This window comes from Nannospalax galili, unplaced genomic scaffold (genome assembly GCF_000622305.1).
Source record: "Nannospalax galili isolate Female #2095 unplaced genomic scaffold, S.galili_v1.0 scaffold252, whole genome shotgun sequence".
Classification (NCBI taxonomy): domain Eukaryota; kingdom Metazoa; phylum Chordata; class Mammalia; order Rodentia; family Spalacidae; genus Nannospalax; species Nannospalax galili.
This window is the reverse complement of record NW_008333886.1, coordinates 4,794,685-4,813,560: the sequence shown is the minus strand read 5'-3', so window position 1 is coordinate 4,813,560 and position 18,876 is coordinate 4,794,685. Positions and strand designations below refer to the sequence as shown.

Here is an 18,876-nt window from a genome sequence, read left to right as displayed (position 1 = left end):
GTCCAGTTGGGGGAGCTCTCGGTCATTTTGGTGGTATTACAAAAATTGCAGACCGTCCCCGTTAATATCTTCTCACAGCGGATACGCTGTACAGGCCTGTAAAGCATTACCCTTCTCCCGAATCAGGGACGACCTCAACCCGGTGTCCACCGCCATGATGGCCATACAACTCCTCTTGGAAAATAGACAGGCCCCTTGGTATATTTCCCATATAAGGTCACATTCCAACCTTCTAGGCCCCTTGGCCAAAGGAAATGTGGCCATAGACCGCATTATCTTATTTGCAGATTTGCCCTTACTTGAGCAGGCCAAATTTCTACACCAACAATTTCACCTATCTCCCCACAATATGAAAAAAACTCTTACCTGAGCTTACTATACCCCAATGTAAACACCTATGCCACACACGCACTACCTGTGCTCCTCTCACCCCTACCTGCCCACTTAATCGTCTGGGCACCAACCCCCGCATGGTCTTTGGCAAATGGATTTTACACATTTCCCCAGCTTTGGCAGGCTTAAATATATCCACATGACTATAGACATATGTTCGGGATATATACATGCACTGGCCATGACAGGGGAGACCACTTCTCATGCCATCAAAGCCATTAAGGCATCTATGATGGTTATGGGAGTGTCATGGGAAATAAAAACTGATAACGACCCAGACTATACTTCCCAAAAAAATGATATAATTCTTATCTTCCATGAGAATCCGACATACTCATGGAATACCACATAATCCCCAGGGCCAAACCATTACTGAAAGGGAAATTCAGTCCCTAAAACAAAAATTGACAAAAGTCTCCTCTGAGGCAAAAAGTGACCCACACTTGGCAGTAATCAAAGCCCTGTTCCATCTCAATTTTCTCTCGTTCGATGATAAGGGTTATAGCCCCGCATATAAACATTGGGCGGAGCTACCAAGACACCCTCAAGCCCCCCTGGTAAGATGGAGAGATCCTGCCACCCATGTTTGGCAACCACCCGCCCCCCTTATTAACGCAAGGGCGAGGATATGCTTGTGTTTTCGCACAGGATCAGCCTAAACCAATATGGCTTCCTGTGCGAGATGTAAAGCCTGCCACAGACCAACCTTCACTGCCGGATTCCTGCTGCTCAGCATAACAGCAAGTACCTCTCTTGACCTCTGGGCCCTGGTTCCCCTCCCACCAATTCTCATGACAGTTGGTATTACTTCCCCTATCTTCCCAGCAGTTTTTTCACCTAATACCTCTTTACATCTGCCCCACATGACAATTTCCTCAATGGTTACCTTAACCTCGGGAAACTGGAACCTTACCAATACTCTCTGCTTTGATCTCGATGCCACTAATGGCCCATGTGTAAGTTTGGTAAGAAAAAATTTCACCAACTTTGGTGCTGAAGGTGAGGAGACTGGCAGGTCCTGGAGACTGCCAGCCACCCCACAGTGAGGCTGGATGACTCTGTTACTGAGGAGAGCGGAGGTGGAAAGTTTTCAGGAACCTTCCTCCATTTCTATACCACGGCCTCTCAGAGTATCACCAATAGCACCTGCTCTATTTCTGCCTACCTAGACTGTTCCCCACTCTGCCCCCCCCCCAGGGAAGATAATGTCCTATACGACCATCCACTTTGGCAACGTTGCTTGGCCTCTTCATATGCCCATCACCTCACTAATTTGGACCTCTGGGGACCGCCTCCCAGGGGCCACCATCTACTCGCCAAATATTTGATGCATAACTGCCATATCCCTATATTCCGGGACTGGAGCCTATGTGGACCCAATGCCTGCCTTGACGACTTCTGTCCCTTTCTCTTCCTAAAGTCTGCCCACCTTTCCAATGGGACCTTTGCTGCCACAGGCAACTGGTCTGATCTGACCCTTACAACAGCCTCACACATTAAGTTTAAAAAGACACCAGTTTGTCGCTGTACTCCCTTCTTCTTTATTATCACTAATTCTGATGCTAGCCTAAACTGCTCTGAGGTCACTTGCCTCTTGAACGCCTGCTGGAGACCACCTCAGTGTCAGTGTCGAGTGATTATGCGACTCCCCTCCCTTGCCTGGGTACCGGTGAGTAATTCTTCTCATTACCATCAAATTACATTAATAGAACTAACGAGAACTAAGAGGGATTTTGGAATTACCATTGCAATCACAACAGCCATATTAGCGGCGATTGCTGGGGGGACAGTGGCCACGATGGCCTTAATACAAAATGGGGCAACAGCCATGGCATTAAATGATGCGATAAAGGCATCAGCCCAGGCCCTTCAGACCCAACAGCTCCTTAACAATCATTTTGAAAGGGCTATCATGGTCCTTCAGCAACAGATCAATCTACTTGAGGAAGAAGTGCAGACACTCCACTTGCTGGCTATAAGCAATTGCGATCCACAATTTCAAAATTTCTGCCTGACCCCATATCAGGTATCAAGTATCACACTGGCCAGATGACAGCTAGCCAATTATGTTCAGGGCCCTTGGTCAGCAGCCTTCAAAAATTTTTTCAATGCAACTGAGCCAAAATATCATTATCCTCAACTATACCCAAATCACTCCCATAAAACTAGAAACCACCTTCTTTCAACAGGTTTGGAATAATATTAAGGGACTCCTAAACCCTTCTTGGATGGTTACTTGGATTATTTTGGGAGGAATTGCTTTTATATTACTACTGTTGCTTAAGTGCCTATTCCAGCAGATCCACAAAGATCGGTCTCCAAAACAACTCTCCAGATCCTCATGGCCCTGCAGCAGCTGAACAAAGGGCCACCCTGATAAGAGGTGCACACATCGCTCTCTTATTTAGACAAGGTCACCTCCTATAAAACTAGCCCACCACCCAGGCATACCTCCTGTCCACACACCATGAATAAAGCTGTTAATCAATGACAGGTAAGATCCTCCCACGGTAGACCAACCTAAGACAGAATGGGCATGGGACTAGATGCACGCTCCAGTGACGGGTAAGGCCTACATGTGTGGAGGAAAACCTAAGACAGATGCAGCTTCTACGGTGTCACTCATAGAATAGTTAGCCACTGCCTCTCCAGAGGATGCCCATGTTAAAACAAAAAAGGGTGGATTGAGGGAGGAAGGCCCACCTGACAAATGGTGCATGCGCAAGGCAGTTCCTGGTCTCAACCACAGAAGTAGCCAAACTAAAATCTGCCTGGTAACCTAGAGACTGACAATGAGATCACAGCACCAATGGGAGAGTGACAACTGGACACTGGGACACTGGGAACCAATGGGGGCCAGGGAGCAGGTATATAAGGCAGCCCTTTGTTCACAATAAACAAGCTTACTGGCAGACCGCCCAGTTTGTTTCCCGTGTCTGTGTCATTGACTCTGCACCTACTCATCCCCTGCCCCCACAGTGGGAGGGAGGTCAGTTTAAACAGCAACAATTGTTAGGTATTTTGTCACACCAACAAGACAAGTAACTAATACATTGTCCATTTAACATTCTTCTAGCACTCTCTCTAAGCCAAGGAAGAATAGCTTTTCCCTTAAACACCTAAACTTTTCTTAACAAGTGTTTCTCATTCAAGAATCCCCTTTCTTCAACTCCATGAACTCCTGTTGGCAGTAGACAGGCTCTGCTCTGAACAGATGTCTATCAAACTCTAAAATGATAGAAAACCCTGATCGCATGATTATTTTTGTTCATTTTACCCATCAAAATGAAACTATAGCCCCCAAAGCAACCAACCAAAACAGCCTGATAAGGAGCTCTTCTGTCTCAGACTTAATTTAGAAGCTCAGCTTCAAGGTATTCCTCACCAGAACTACTACTGAAGGCTCATTCTCATTGAACTGTTCTATTCATTCTCTAAGAGGGCAGGGGCTGCCTCCAGGGAATTACTACCTGGTAACTTCATCGAAGAGATTTGGATCATTGGAAGGCAGTAAACTCTCTCCCAAAATGCTACACTCTGGTTCTGTGTACTTGCTGGACTGGAAGGTGAGAGAACCACATACTCCCTATGTCAACAAATCATGGGCTAAGAAGAGATTGAGATTTTAGTCTCCTTGCATTCTAGCAGGTTAGCCTGCCACAATTTCAGATTAAAAGGCATGGCTCTTGGATTTATTACTCATTGCATTAGCAATAATCAGAAGATCTGCATTTACACCCACTTTTCTAATCTCAGTTTGGATAACAAAACACAGCGGCCAGGTAATACCTGCATGTGGGCATGGGGGTACGCGTGCACACGCGCGCGCGCACACACACACACACACACACACACACACACACAGGTTGGGTTGAATTTAAAGGATTATGAGCTTGGGGACCCTGAATCTTTTATAATAAACAGTAAGCCTGCTCAACTTTGCCCCAGAAACAGAGACAGAGACTTTCTCTTATACTTTATGATAAATCAATCTACCTTTTGAGTTTCAGGGAGACATTGCTTTCTGTAATTCTCTACTATAAGAACTCTGAAAAGATCATTGAGAGGAGGATGGGTCATTCCTTCCACTAAGACAGACAAAAATGCAAGAGAACCATGGAGAATTCTCTCCCAACAGTAAGTAGAGACACTGGAGGAGTCCGTTCTCCTGGGTTCAAATCAGACCCCTGGGCACATTACTTCTGAGTCTACCTCCTAAACTAGTAGGAAAAATGGGAGGAAACATTTCAGAGGTTAGCGTGCGAAATAAGTGATATACACATAGACTGTTTAAGACTGTTTTATACAATATCTGATATGAGTTAAGCATTTAAATATTAACTGTTTCAGTCATCATCACATGAGGGGAATTGACAGGAGTATCTGTTGTCAGATGTAACAGAGCTCCCGATTCTAATATGCTCTCAAATTACCCAGTTTGAAAAATGAAATGCAACTATATAGAAATAATAACACATATTACGAGCTGTACAGAACATTTATGTTTATTCTTATATGGAAGCATCACAGAGAATACATTTCTTAACCAAAAAAAAGTCATGCTGTGGAAAAATCCAAGCCTATCAGTCCAGATGGCCCACTTTCACCCCCTTTGCATTCAACGTCCATATAATCTTTGTCTCAGCATAGCTGCATCTTTGGAGCTCAGCCTGATATTTAGTTGAGCCTCTCATTATAGACAAGATTTAAAAATGTGGACTTGAGGAAAAAACACAATTCACTGGATTTATAGAGACAATGTCGTTTGCTAGTAGATACATGGGAGTTAGATTCGAAGTCTAAATTCAGAGTTTACCAGCTATGTTGCTCTCTTCAAAGATTAAATGTAATAATGTGTGCATCGAGTTTTTAAAGCACTAAGTACATGCGCATGATAAATGTTTAATAATTGTTTTCCTTCCATTCCTCCAATTAATTAAGCCAAGTAACTAATGGAAAACTCCTTAGGGTTGAAGGGTTTTCTCCCTGTTCTCTCCACATGGCCAGTCAATTATTTGGATGAAGGTGTCAGTGATATAACTCTTACATTCACAAATGGCACAAAACTGGAAGAAACAGGCCATCTATTGATCAGATGAACTAGCTTTCCAAAAGTCTGCATAGCCTAGAGATTAGACTTAGTTCAGGTTCAAAATCTCATGACACCATTTTAACACAGATTAAATGCAAAGTCTTCTACCTGGTTCCAGGTTCCGAAGTCAAACTCCATAAATCACAATTTAGAGAAACTCAGATTTGTATTAAAAAATGAATATGATCCAGTGATTTTCAGAAAATAAACTGTGGCACTTTTAAAATACCAGGCTTATTGGGTGTTGATGCAAAACCCAGCTTTTACCTCAAAGGGAATAAGATACAGTTTATTCTGGAGATAAATATGAGTGAGCCAAGAATAAAGATTTGTTTACTCCAAATAGCATGGTTTAATGTGTTAACATTTTCATTTAATTTTTATAGTAACAGAACAAAGACAGTCATAAATCAAAGCACCAGAAAAATACGTTACTGGGAGCATCAGGTAGGTACATTACAGCAAAGTGGGGAAGTCCCTGCTCTAGACCCAAGATGCTGTCTGATGACATTGTCAGCTTTAGGGTTAGTAAAGTTAGGGGTCTGTTTGTGTATTTCAAAAGGATTTAACTTGTAGTCACAAGGATGTTGGGTCACACATAGAGGTGGGCAATAAATGACTGTTTAGGGGGCTAAGAACAGCCCAAGATAATTTGGCTTCCAACTTGTAACATTCCGGTCCTCCAAAGTCATTGAGATTTTAATCAATTGATCAGTCTTATTGAATGTTTAACATATGTGAGACTTTTTTTTCTAGAAACTTCAGCTCACAGAGAATGTGAATAGAGTCCACTCTGTCGTCCAGATTTCAACTTTGCTTAAACCCTAGAATTTTGTAAGCAGAGAAACTATCTGATATTATTGTTGCTACGCACACTTTCCATTTCCTAAAAAGCACTTGGTGCACCATCCCCTTGCATTCAGATGGGGAGACTTGAAACAGGAGGCCTTGCTAAAGGGTTCCACAGGCACCAGACAGCGTCTCTCCCTGGAGAGATTTAAGGCACCTTCCTCCCCCTCCAAGTCTGAAGGCCTTCCCACAGCCCATCACCCCTTCCCCTGACACTGTTCAAAGGCTAGTCTTATGTTCTCAAGTGATTAAATTTCACCAAAGAAATTAAATTACATTTAAATTATTGATACTTTAAAAGACTTCATGTTAATAATATCAAATAGGAGAAAGAGAAAAGGACATACTTAAAAACCAATTATCTTGACTGAATTCAATCTTGCAGTTGGCCCGTGACTCATAACCTGCTTCCAGCTGAGTTTCTTCGGGTTTTGTTGCTAGGATTTCAGCAAACAGCCCCCCATCCTATACTATGTCTTTCTGGATTCCCCTTAGGAATCTTTATAGAAAAGTCTCCAGTTTTTCCTCCTGAAACTTTAACATGGTCACATGATAACTTCAAAAGACTGTGGAACCAGTGGTAGAAATGCAGGGGGCAATGGGCCTGCATCTCCCCTTGGAGTTCAGGAAGTGCTGACTTCAGATCCTAGATCCCAGAGGCAGGAAAGCTGCCTGGCATCCCTTCCATTGCCATAAATCCTCTCTGTAGTTTTGCTCTTCCTGATTTCCTGCTCCTCTCACCCTGCCAGCTCCACCCCCAAGTTCTGCCACTCTAAAACTGCAGGCTCAAAGTCTGGATGCCAGTGATTATGTATCAGATCTAGGGATTGAGAAATCTTATGATGGTGCTGGGAACACATCTTAGCACACTCTGACTTCTAGTCCTGCCAGGTCCTGGGGCAGAGCAGGTGGGCTCCAATCCCCACATTCTCTTATCCTGGAGTCACTATCAAGCCACTGTTTGGACCCCCTGTCGAAGAAGAGTAGGTCAGAAAGTGAGGCCTGGAAAACTAAAGGTGACTAGATTAGCATATGAGAAAAACCAGTTGGCAAAGAGGCAGGGCTGGACGCACACACACACACACAGAGCACATATATATACCACACAATATTCTAGTCTGCCTTCGATTGCTGTGATAAAACTGACCAAAACCAACTTGGGGAGGAAAGAGTTTATCTAGCTTAGAGCACAGTTCATCATCAAGGGAAGCCAAGGCAGGAACTCGGGACAAGAACTTGGAGCACAGACCATGGAGAACACTGCTTACTGACTTGCTCCTCTGGCCCATACTGAGCCTGCTTTCCTGTGTGACACAGTACCACCTGCCCAGGTATGTCACGACCCATAGTGGGCTGGGCCCTCCCATGTTACTCAATAATCAAGAAAATGCCTGACAGACATGGTCACAGGCCAATCCAATGGAGGAAATTATTCAATTGAGAGTCCCTCTACCCAGGTGTGTCAAGTTGAAAACTAAAGCAACCCAGTGCACGTGCACGCGCAAAACACACACACACACACACACACACACACGCACGCACACTCAGAGACCAAGACTGCCTAGAACTGGCTGGAGCCATTGTACATGCCAGAGGGACTGAAGGGTCTAAAGGTGACCTATGGCTCATTGTAACACTAAAACAGCACATTCCTGTGTGGAGATTTAAGATGCATGAAATTATATGTAGAACTACATGTAACTTATATCATACATGAGAAAGCTCATGTAGTGCAAGTGAGCCAGAAAGTCCACACTATGCAAATAACCACAAAAAGCGAAAGAAAAACCCCACATTAGAGCCCTGATTCTGTGTACACCACTGTGTGAGCAGGGAAACTTTCTCTCCACCCTGGCCTGCCCCCCTCCACATACACTATCTCCTATGCATCTGCTGCAACTGTGCATCCTGCCGATTCCCTGTTCACAAACAAGAGCCTAGGACCACTCCTGATGGGTGCCACCAAACCGCAATGTCACTGTCTGGGTACGTGTCTTCCTTGTGGATTCCTCCTTAACTGGTCTCATCTTCACTTAAAAATTCAGTCCCCACGAAGGCCCCAGAGTTCTACCCTCAAACCCTTGAGAGTAGCAAAGGCTCCAAGGAGGCACACCACAGTCTGCTCCCTCCCACCCCACACCACCACCCCTTGTATCTGTTCTTTGTTTTTTATTAACAGCGGCTTACTAAAAAATAAATTTATTTAGACAATCCTTAGCTGTAATTCCAGACCAAGACTTCTTGAACTCTCTCCACTCACAAGCCTCCCCTTTTTAAATGTGCATATATGTATATGTATGTATGTACGATGTTGAGTGTAGTGTATATGTGTGTTCATGTTTGTATATACATGTTCCAGCATGAGTGTGTGATCACGTGCTACAGTGGGCATGTGATCAGAGGACAATCTTGAGTGTCAGTCCTCATCGTGCACCATGTTTGAAGCTGTTTCTCTTGTTGTTCAGCAATGTATATGCCAGGCCAGCTAGCGTGTGAGCTGAAATTCTCATCTCTCATCATAGGTGCACTGATTATGGATGTGCACTACCACATCTGGTTTTGCTTGCATTCTGGGGATCTAAACTCTGTTCCTCATGCTTGTACAGCAAGTGCTTTATCTACTGAACCATCTTCCCATTTTATGACCTCTTTTTGCCTGAGGAATTTCTACATAGGAATACAAAACATGTATGCAAATGGAATATTTATTAATAATAAATCTTAAAGAAGTTTATTTTAAAATAATTCTTTGGTATGCATATGCTTTTACCATGCATTAAAGATGAAAGAAAATTTGCATACTAATGAGATGGTTATGCTTATTTGTCTAACACAATGCAATCCAAAGTTATTCTAATTTGATACTTACATGCTGAGAAATGACTGTAGGAAAATATTAGAAATTTTTGCTTTCCATAATTTAACCATTATGTCTCTATAAAGAACATAAAACTTCATATTTACAGTAAAACACTGAAATTCACACTACACAACAGTCTCAAATCTGAGCTGTTTCTGGAAGAGTCTGTTGGCTTTGCAAGGCATGAGATCATCTCAGTGTCAGTGCTGCGCTATGTGTTCAGAATCAGGGCTTCAGCGAAGGCTCGCAATGCAAACCCTGCAGCATGGCCAGAAGCACTCAGACTCCTAAAATGTTTGATGTTGAGTTATTTTTGGCTACTGTGTTCAAAAACCTTTTAGTGTCATCAGATGTTTTATGACCCCATACATTCAGGTATGTGACCCAAAATGGAGTCACAACCCTTAATTTAAGAAGCTATATTTTAGTGGTCCCTTTACTTTCTAACATTGTTGACCACCTCTTTCATGATCTCCTTCCTACCAAAGAGGTGTCTTTCCAACACCTAAATATATATTCCATTATTCAGCTATGGCAAAAACTATCATCTTATGCACCCATTAAAAATTTTGAATCCTTCACTGGGCATGGCCTTTAATCTCAGCACTTGGGAGGCAGAAGCAGGAGGCTCTCTGTAAGATCAAGGTCAGGGAACACAAACCTTGAATCTCCGAAGAGTTCCTTTCGCTCACTCCAGCCCTACGTTCATCTGTCACACATTCTGTGAATTCCATGTGCTAAGACCCTGTCCTCCCATGATTATCCCTGCCACTGTCTCAGTGCAGCTCTCACAACTTCTCTTGGACCTTTACCAGTGCCTCATACATCTTCTCCCCAGGAACCATTCTCCATGCCACTGTGAAGGACAATGTCCTCAGTTGCAGACCATACCAGGAGGACATCTATATTTTGTAGGGCCTAAATAGTCTGTTGTCGTTTTGACACAGGGTCTGTTATGTCCCAGGTTGACCTCAAACTCACTAAGGATGGTCTTTAACTTCTGTTCCTTATGCCTTTACCCTCAAGTGTTGGGGTTACGGATTCGTACCACCATGTTCAGCTTTCACATGATGGGGACTCTACCCAGGATTTCCCAAATTCAAGGTAAGCACTTAGCAATGGAACTACATTCCCAGTCCTGGGCTTAAATACTGCTCACTTTTGAGGACTCCCCACTAAATAGGGAGTTTAAAGTTTCTCAGTTTTGCCAAACCTGTGAGCATGGAAACACGTTACTCGAGGTCTCCCAGGGTTTATGAAGAACATCTGCCATGAGGGACTCTGGGGCATTAATGTCATTAGTTTCTTGGTTAATATGTCCAGCAAATGCAAATTCCATGATTAAAACTGTCAGTGGCTCCACACCAGCTAGAGATGGCATCAACAGTTTGATAAGCACTCAACTGGTTATCACTAGAGGAGTGTAGTTTCTATTCCTCTAAGTATGCAAAACTACAAACTCTATAATTCTATAATACAATCTCTATACATTCAATACTATAAACTCTATGTATTCAACACTACAAACTCCATACATCCTATAACTCTATACATCCTATACTACAAATTCCATACATTCTACATTACAAGCTCTTAGGATTGCCATCCTCCAAATACAAGGTATTTTCAGCCCTTCATTCTCTATCATCAGAAGTTCCTGTACCTGTAATATTTTCTCCTTCCTCTCAACCTGGCCAAATCCTATGAACATTTCAAGAACAAGCACTTTTACCTAATTTATCTAATATGTGATGACTTCCCAGTGCAGCTGAGTTGTTTCCTTCCTCCAGACTCACGCAAGTTTACATTTATCTCTATCTTACACAATCCGTTGTATTGCAGATGCTTAAATTTTGTGTCCATCATTGAGTTGTTTTAAAAAGAAAAAAAGCTGTGTGTTATTCACTGAATATTTATAACATTTAGTAGGGCGGATATTCCACAGAAGACCCTTAACTAATGTTTAATGAGTAAGAAAAAAATTCTAAGCCTGAAGGTGCTTCAAAACTTGTGCACACAGTGCTCTGTGCTGCTCACATAGGACTGTATTAGTTCCTTTTCTAAACCTCACTGTGACAAAATACCTAGCATAACCTAAAGGAGGAAGATTCATTTTAGCTTGTGATTTCAGAGGTTCTAGTTCAGAGCGACTTGAATCCAGGTGCTTGGGTAAAGTCATGGCAGTAGGAGCGTATGAAAGGGAAGTGTTCACCTTGTGGCAGACAAGAAGCTGAGGCAGGAGGGCAGGAAGAGCTCAGGGACAAAATACCCTCAAGGACTCGCCTCTGGTGACCTACTTCATCTAGGTCCCAATGCCAAAATTTCCAGAATCTCCCAAAATAATGCCACCAACATGACAATTTCTTTCTGAACTATCCCAACTTCCAGAATTGACACCTGCTGTCCCGCCCGCTGCCTGCCATCATGCCGCTTAAATGACTTTATCCTCCTAGACGAACTTTCTACTGCTGACCCCTCTGTTCCCCAAGCAAATGCTCTAGCTCAGAGATCTTTTTACATGTATGTAGCAATATTTTTACTGGGAGCTAGTTTCTAGTCTTTATCCATTGATTATCTTCAGCAAATGCCTCAAGTAAGAGAAGGGAAATAACTTGAACATCACATCATAGTAACTGTGAGTTATTGTTTTGAAACCATAATAGGGACAAGTTTAACTATTAAAGGGGAAATAGCTGTATCCTGCCTAGGACATAGATATCTTCTACTTTAGGAAGTTTTCTAGAAGGGGATCTTGAATAGAAAGATCTGATGAGAGGAGAAGTGAGGAACACATGTGACATGAAAACAGAAGCTGGGGCTATCTAAGGGAAGGAAAAGAATTTGCCAGGTGGGGCAGGGCACATGGAGGAGGGCACCAAATAAAACCAAAATACAACAGCATATATGTATGGAAATGTCATAATGAAGACTGTTACTTTGTATTCTAACTTTTAAAAAGTAAAAAATAAACTAAAAGAATAAGATTATACTAGGAAAAAGAACTCAACAAAATTTTAAAAATGAAAATCTTTCAAAAAGTTTTTTTAGTAAAAACAGGTGGAGGACATACACCCCTGCTCTTTGCCCATTGACTTTTCTAGAGAGTATACCATTTCCTGGTCTCTTCTCCCATGCCTGGTCAGGAGCATACTGATTGACACTGGGTCTAATGGCAGTACTATGTGACTCCACGTTTCCATGACAGCATGACTCTAAGCTTCCATTTTAGCCAAGAGAAACCCAAACTTTTCCAAGGACTTTTCCTTCAGATTACTCTCAGAACTCTGCTCTCCAACCAGAGCTCTTTGTTTTATTGAAAACAGCACAGTGAGCATGAGATGGGGAAAGAAAAGAGAAACTCATCAGAGGATCATGTCCTTTCTGACCCCTATTGACCTGAGACAGCACATACAACCACAAACAGATGTTATCAATTTAATCTATCTATTGTTTGCAACACAAATGGGATAATCTACTGCTTTGAATAAATCTCCACACTGTGTAGTATTTGATATGCAAACACACACATTCATTCATTCATTCATTGTTCTTTGTCAAGGGCAAGGAAAGGTCATGAGGGATTAAGGCTCTACATAGGTTACAAGAGAAACCTGAAGCCTCACAGACTTGCTTACATTACAAACAAGATAAAATAAGATTAACTTTTTGGTTGTCGGGTTACGTAAAAGTCATTTGTCCAGATTATCCGTATTGGTAAAAGCCATTCCCACAGGGTATCCTACAGCTTGATCCTTGGAACTGCTACATTCACATATAAACATTTTTGAGAAACAATTAGTTTTAAACTGCATAATCACAAGGAGCAGAGTAAAGACTAGACATTGCCGGCTCCAAAGAGTATATCGGCCTGACCATCTGGAGTCTCGGGGTGCTGTCTACAAGCCATTTAGAATCTTAACAGCAACCCATGGAGCTGTGTTAATATATATCTGTAGGAGAAAGTGCGGCCTGAACAACCTGCACATGCATGCTGCAAACACACCAAAAACATCTGGCTGAGTCAAACCTGTGTTCTGCCAAAAGACATAGAGACAGCTGATGCAAAAATGGCCTGATACAGAGAGCCAATGAGGAACAGACATGACCTATCAATGGACCAATGGGACACTGGGAGGGGGGATATAAGGGAGCCCCATATCCGCAATAAGCAAGTCTCAAGCTGCTTGCACTGCCTGCTTCTCACCTGACTCCTAGAGTCTGTGTCGTGATTCTACCCCCGCCCGGAGGGCCACAGGACACCCACAACATATATCAAAGTTTTGGGACAAATTGTTTAACCTCTCCAAGCCTATTCCCTCATCTAAAGATAAAAGAGATTACATAAAACTTTCAACATAATACATGTAACACTAAGTTTAATGGATGTTATTATTAACCCTTATGCTCTTGGCTAGAGCCTCTCTCTCTCCTCTTCCTGCCTTATAATTATCTTAAATGTCTATCAAAAAATTCCTTTATTCAGAATGAAATTGAACAAACTTATACAATTTAAACATAGTGCTATTGATTTTAGCACCAAAAACTATATCTGAAGTCAAGTTATAGTAGTGTAGGAAATGATCAAATATACAATTGTTCATATTAATCATCAATATAAAGTAAATTTTTGTCTGAATATAATTGTTAGACTATGTTTTTATGAACTTCTATGCAACAAAATTTGGCAACACTACATTTGGGTTCTGAATGCAGGATGGGATGCTTGCTACCCTGCCCTATGTTTTCTCTGACAAATATACTGAGAAAACAGAGGAGGAAAGGGTTTATTTGGCCCAGAATGCCAAGTTGGAGAAGTCAAGCCAAAAACTCAAGAAGCTAGTCCCATCACACCCACAGTGTTCTGTAATAAAACACTGACCAAACCAACTTGGAAAGGAAAGGGTTTATTTGACTTACAGTTCACAGTCCATCATCAAGGGAAGCCAAGGCAGGAACTCAGGGTAGTAACCTGGAGACAGGAACCTGGATGAAAAAGCTGAAACACAGACCATACAGGAATGCTGCTTACTGGCTTGCTCTCATGGCCTGTGCTCAGCCTGCTTTCTTGTACAACACTGAACCACCTGCCCAGGGGTAGCACTGCCCAAAGTGGGCCCTCCCACATCATTCAATAATCAAGAAAATGCCTCACAGATACGGCCACAGGCCAGTCCAATGGAGGAAATTCCTCAATTGAGGTTCCCTCCACCCAGGTGTGTCAAGTTGACAACTAAAGCTATCAGGCTCATGCAACCAAGAGAAAAGAAGGGCATCCTTGTCTTCCGGCTTGCTCTTCACTAGCTTTCTCCTATCTTATACTGCTCAGGGCCCCCTGCTTAGGGAATGGTGCCACTCACAATGCCCTGGGTCTTCCTCCATCAATTAGCAATCAAGACAATCCCCCATAGACATGCCCACAAGCCAACCTGATATAGATAATTCCTCATTAAGACTCTCTCCTTGATGATTCTAGGTTGTCTCAGGTTGACAGTTAACACTAGCCAGCACACATTCACAGCAAGGTGCCATGACTAAGTGCAGTTAAGACAAAATAACAACAGATGTTTTTCTGCCTATTCAAGTCTTTTGCGCCTATCTCTGTGTTTAATTAGAAATGCAATTGCCTACTTTCTTTTTCAGATTAAAGCAAAGTGCTTTATTACATTTTACCTATGTATACTCATTTTCGTTGCTTTTCATTTTTGGTTATTACCTATTTTATTTAATTACTTTAATTATACAACTTTATGAAGTGCTTTGTGATAATTTCATACATGTATAAAGTATATATAGTGATCAAATGGGGTAGTTAACATTTTTATCTCCTTCAATGTTTAGCATATGTTAATTGCATGAATTTATAGGTGAGCGTGATATTTCAATGCAAGTGTATGATACAGCACTAATCAGAGCAGGGTAATTTACTTTTCCATCGCCTTATCATTATTTTCTGCTTAGCACCCACAAACTCTTCTAGTTATTCACAGAAAATAATAAGACTAGGTTATTGTGAACTGTAGTCTTTCCACCACAACCATTACTCTGAAGATACTGGAACTTATGACTCCTTTTTAAAAGAAAGGGTGCATGTGTGCATGCGTGTGTGTGTGTGTGTATGTGTGTGTACGCATGTGTGTGCCACAATACATGTGTGGAGATCAGATGACAACTTGAGGGAGCTGATTCTCTCCTACCATGTGAGTTCCAGGGTTGGAACTCAAGTCATCAGGCTCAGTGGCAAGTGCCTTTACCCAGTGAGCAATCTTTCCAGCTCTAGAACTTGTTACTTCTATATAACTGTGGTTGTGTCTGCTCTAGAACCTTCCACTGTCCCTGCTGCCTCTTACTCTTCCTAGACTAGCAATCATTATTATGCATTCTGATCAACATTTCTCTACATACATATCTTGGGAAGCCATGACATATTTGCCTTTCTACATTTTATTTCACTTAATATATTGTCTTCTAGTTCAATCTATTTTGCTGCAAATGGTAGGATTTATTCTTTTTGGCTGAGTAATATTCATATATTTATATATTTATGCACACATTCATTCTTTAATGGGCATCTAAGTTGGTTTCATATCTTAGCTATTGTCAATAATGCAACAACAAACATGGGTATGTAGATAACTTTTTGATATGTTGACATTTCATTTGGCCTATATACTGGTTATTTTTTACTGCCAACTTGACACAAACCTAGACATACTTTGGAAGAGGGAAATTCAGTTGAGGAACTCCCTCCATCAGATTGGCCTGGGGCATATCTGTGGAGCATTTTCTTGATTGCTGATTGATGTAGGAGGGCCCAGCCCCCTGTGGGTGGTGCTACCCCAGGCAGACGGTCCTGGGTTGTCTAAGACTGTTCTCCATAGCAGTGGTAGCAATTTCCATTCCTACCAACAGGATGAGAGCTGCCTTTTCTCCACATAGTCACTGGAATTCTTTATTATTTTGTTTTATTTGCTTTTAATTGTGAATTTATTATTTAGTCTTTATGGTCCTTTCTACAATAGCCATGCTGACAGAGGTGACATGTTAGCTCGGTGGGGCTTTGACTTGCATTTTCTGAATGACTAATGGAATTGAGCAATTTTCATGAATTAGTTGAACATTTGAATTCATTCTTTTGAAAAGAATCTGTTCGTATCCTTTGTCAACTTTTAATTGAATTATTTGTGAGGGGTTTTGTTATGAAGATTTTCAAATTTCCTTATGCATTCTGATATTAATCCTCTGTTGGATGAATAATTCGCAAAGTTTTCTCCCATTCCATAGGCTATCTTTTCCCTCTATTGAATATTCTATTTCTGTTCAGAAACTTCTTAGTTTGATATCACATTTGTGTGTTTTTTGCTTTCATTTCTCATATTTTGAGGATTTTATCCAAAAAATAAAAACCATTGCCTACATTGATGTTATAAAGTATTTCCCCTATGTTTTCTTCTAATAGTTTTGTGGTTTTTTGGTCTTACATTTAGGCATTTGATCCATTTTTCAGTTTGTTTTTATACAGAGAGACAGATCCAGTTTTGGTTTTACTGAATGTAAATGTCCCATTTTCCCAGCACCATTGACTAAAGAAGCTGTTCTTTCACCCCGGTAAGTTTCTGGTGACTTGGTCAATAATCACTAGGCTGTGAATGCTTGGGGTTATTTCCGGGTGCTCAATTTTTTTAATTCTGATACATTTTCTTTTGATATATTTCCTTACTCTGTATAAAGATTGTTGAGAGAAAATTACAATAAATTTGTATAGTTGTGTGATACATTTTGCATCCAACTAGTAAGTTCTGTTATACGTATTTTACAATAACAAAAAAAATCTCATTATGAAGAAACAAATAGAAATTTGGGGGATGTGAGACATTCTATAGGAGCACTAGTCTAAACTGTTCAAAAAGATAAAGTGTTATTGTAGAAAAAGATGAAGACAATTCTAAGATGCTAAAACCAGTAACAAAACAAATGCAATCTGTGGACTTGAATCCTAGACTTCTTCTTAAAAGCTATAAAAGAGTGCTGGAGAGATGGCTCAGTGACTAAGAATGCATACTGCTCTTGCAAAAAATTCAGATTCTGTCCCAACCACCACTATCTTCTGGCCTCCACAGGAACCTGCTCTTATATATGTACTCTCACACAGGTGCACGCAGGCACACACACACACACACACACACACACACACACACATACACACAATTTTTTTAGTTATAAAAGAGAGGCTGGAGAGATGGCTCAGTGGTTAAGAGTGCTGACTATTCTTGCAGAGGACCTGTTTTCGAATTCCAGCACCCACATGGCAACTAACGACAGTCCATAACTCTAGTTCCAAGAGATCTGACACCCTCTTTTGTCCTCCACAGCTACTGCATCACACCGTTGCACTCAAATGCATGCAGGCATAATATTCATACACATAATTTTTTTAATTTTTTTAAAGTTATAGAAGATGTCTGGGGAAACCAGAAGATGAGCTATGCATTAGATTACAGAAAACTCTCATCTACTTTGTGACAATGTTACAGTTGTGAAGGATAGTATTCTTTTTTTTCTTTTCACATTTTATTTTTATTTTTAATTATTTATTTAATAACCACATGATTAGAAGAAGCATTTCATTATAGCATTAACATATTCAATAACAATTTCCAGAGCAAAGATGCATCTCTTTCAATATTGGCTGTAAAAATTTTAGGTTCATAGTTGAATTAATACAGTTATACAATATTCAACTCAGTATAACTCTATAAGACATAAAACTGAATGAGTTTTTAACCTTTAAAAAAGATCTCCATTTCATTTTAAAATATACTGTTTCATACAGAAAAACTCATTTTAATGCTACTAATGCTTAGATGTTTGCACATGTGTCTCTAATCACTATGTATCTGATTATTACTAGTCACAGTCAGTTACTTTCTGCAATCCACCTGAGCATGGAAATAAATTCATCAGGTAGATTTCATTGGTAATGTGTCTCACCTCTACTAATTAACATGGAGCAAATTTTTATGCTTCTTCCTCAAATATAACTCATTTTTTTAATTTGTTGATTTTTTTGTGTGTATTTCATACACAACATCCCAAACAATCTTATTCATCTATATACCCACATCCCAAATGGCACCCTTCCATAGCCCCACCCCGACCCCACTGGAGCCCATATACTCTGTAATCCCTGTGACTGTCCACTGTGTTGTCAGTGCCCCCAAGCCTTTCCCCAGTACTTGCCCATCTGCTGAATCTAGTCAGGCTATCTAGAGTTCCTTGTTTTAGGAAGGTCAGCTGTTCCTCATCTAGCAGCAATCAGTTGCCAATATTCCTTTAGATAAGATTGGGGTCTGCTGTTCATTTTCCCAGTTCTATGCTGGGTTACAGGACAGTATTCTTATACTTCAGCTGTGTGCTCAAGTATTTTTGAGGTAAGCTTTGTATCTACTACTTATTTTCAAGTAGTTCAGCAAAATATTCAATCATAAAGAGTAGGGAACAAGTTTGTTAACTAATGTTAACAACCATGGACTCTAGGTGAAAGGTATACAAGTAGGTAGGTGCTGATAAATTACTTAAACTATTTTGAACATGGGAATTTTTGAAGATTAAAGCTTTGCTTGAGGAAAACAGTTCCCTTCATCATGGTCAATGGGACTGAAATAGGGGACCATCTTAGTCATAT

The 18,876-nt window shown here is 41.0% G+C and overlaps 1 pseudogene; it reads left to right on the top strand.

Moving 5' to 3' along the window:
- Nucleotides 1–2,191: 2,191 nt before the first annotated feature.
- Nucleotides 2,192–18,876, top strand: part of LOC103730585 — a 68,250-nt pseudogene continuing 51,565 nt past the window's right edge.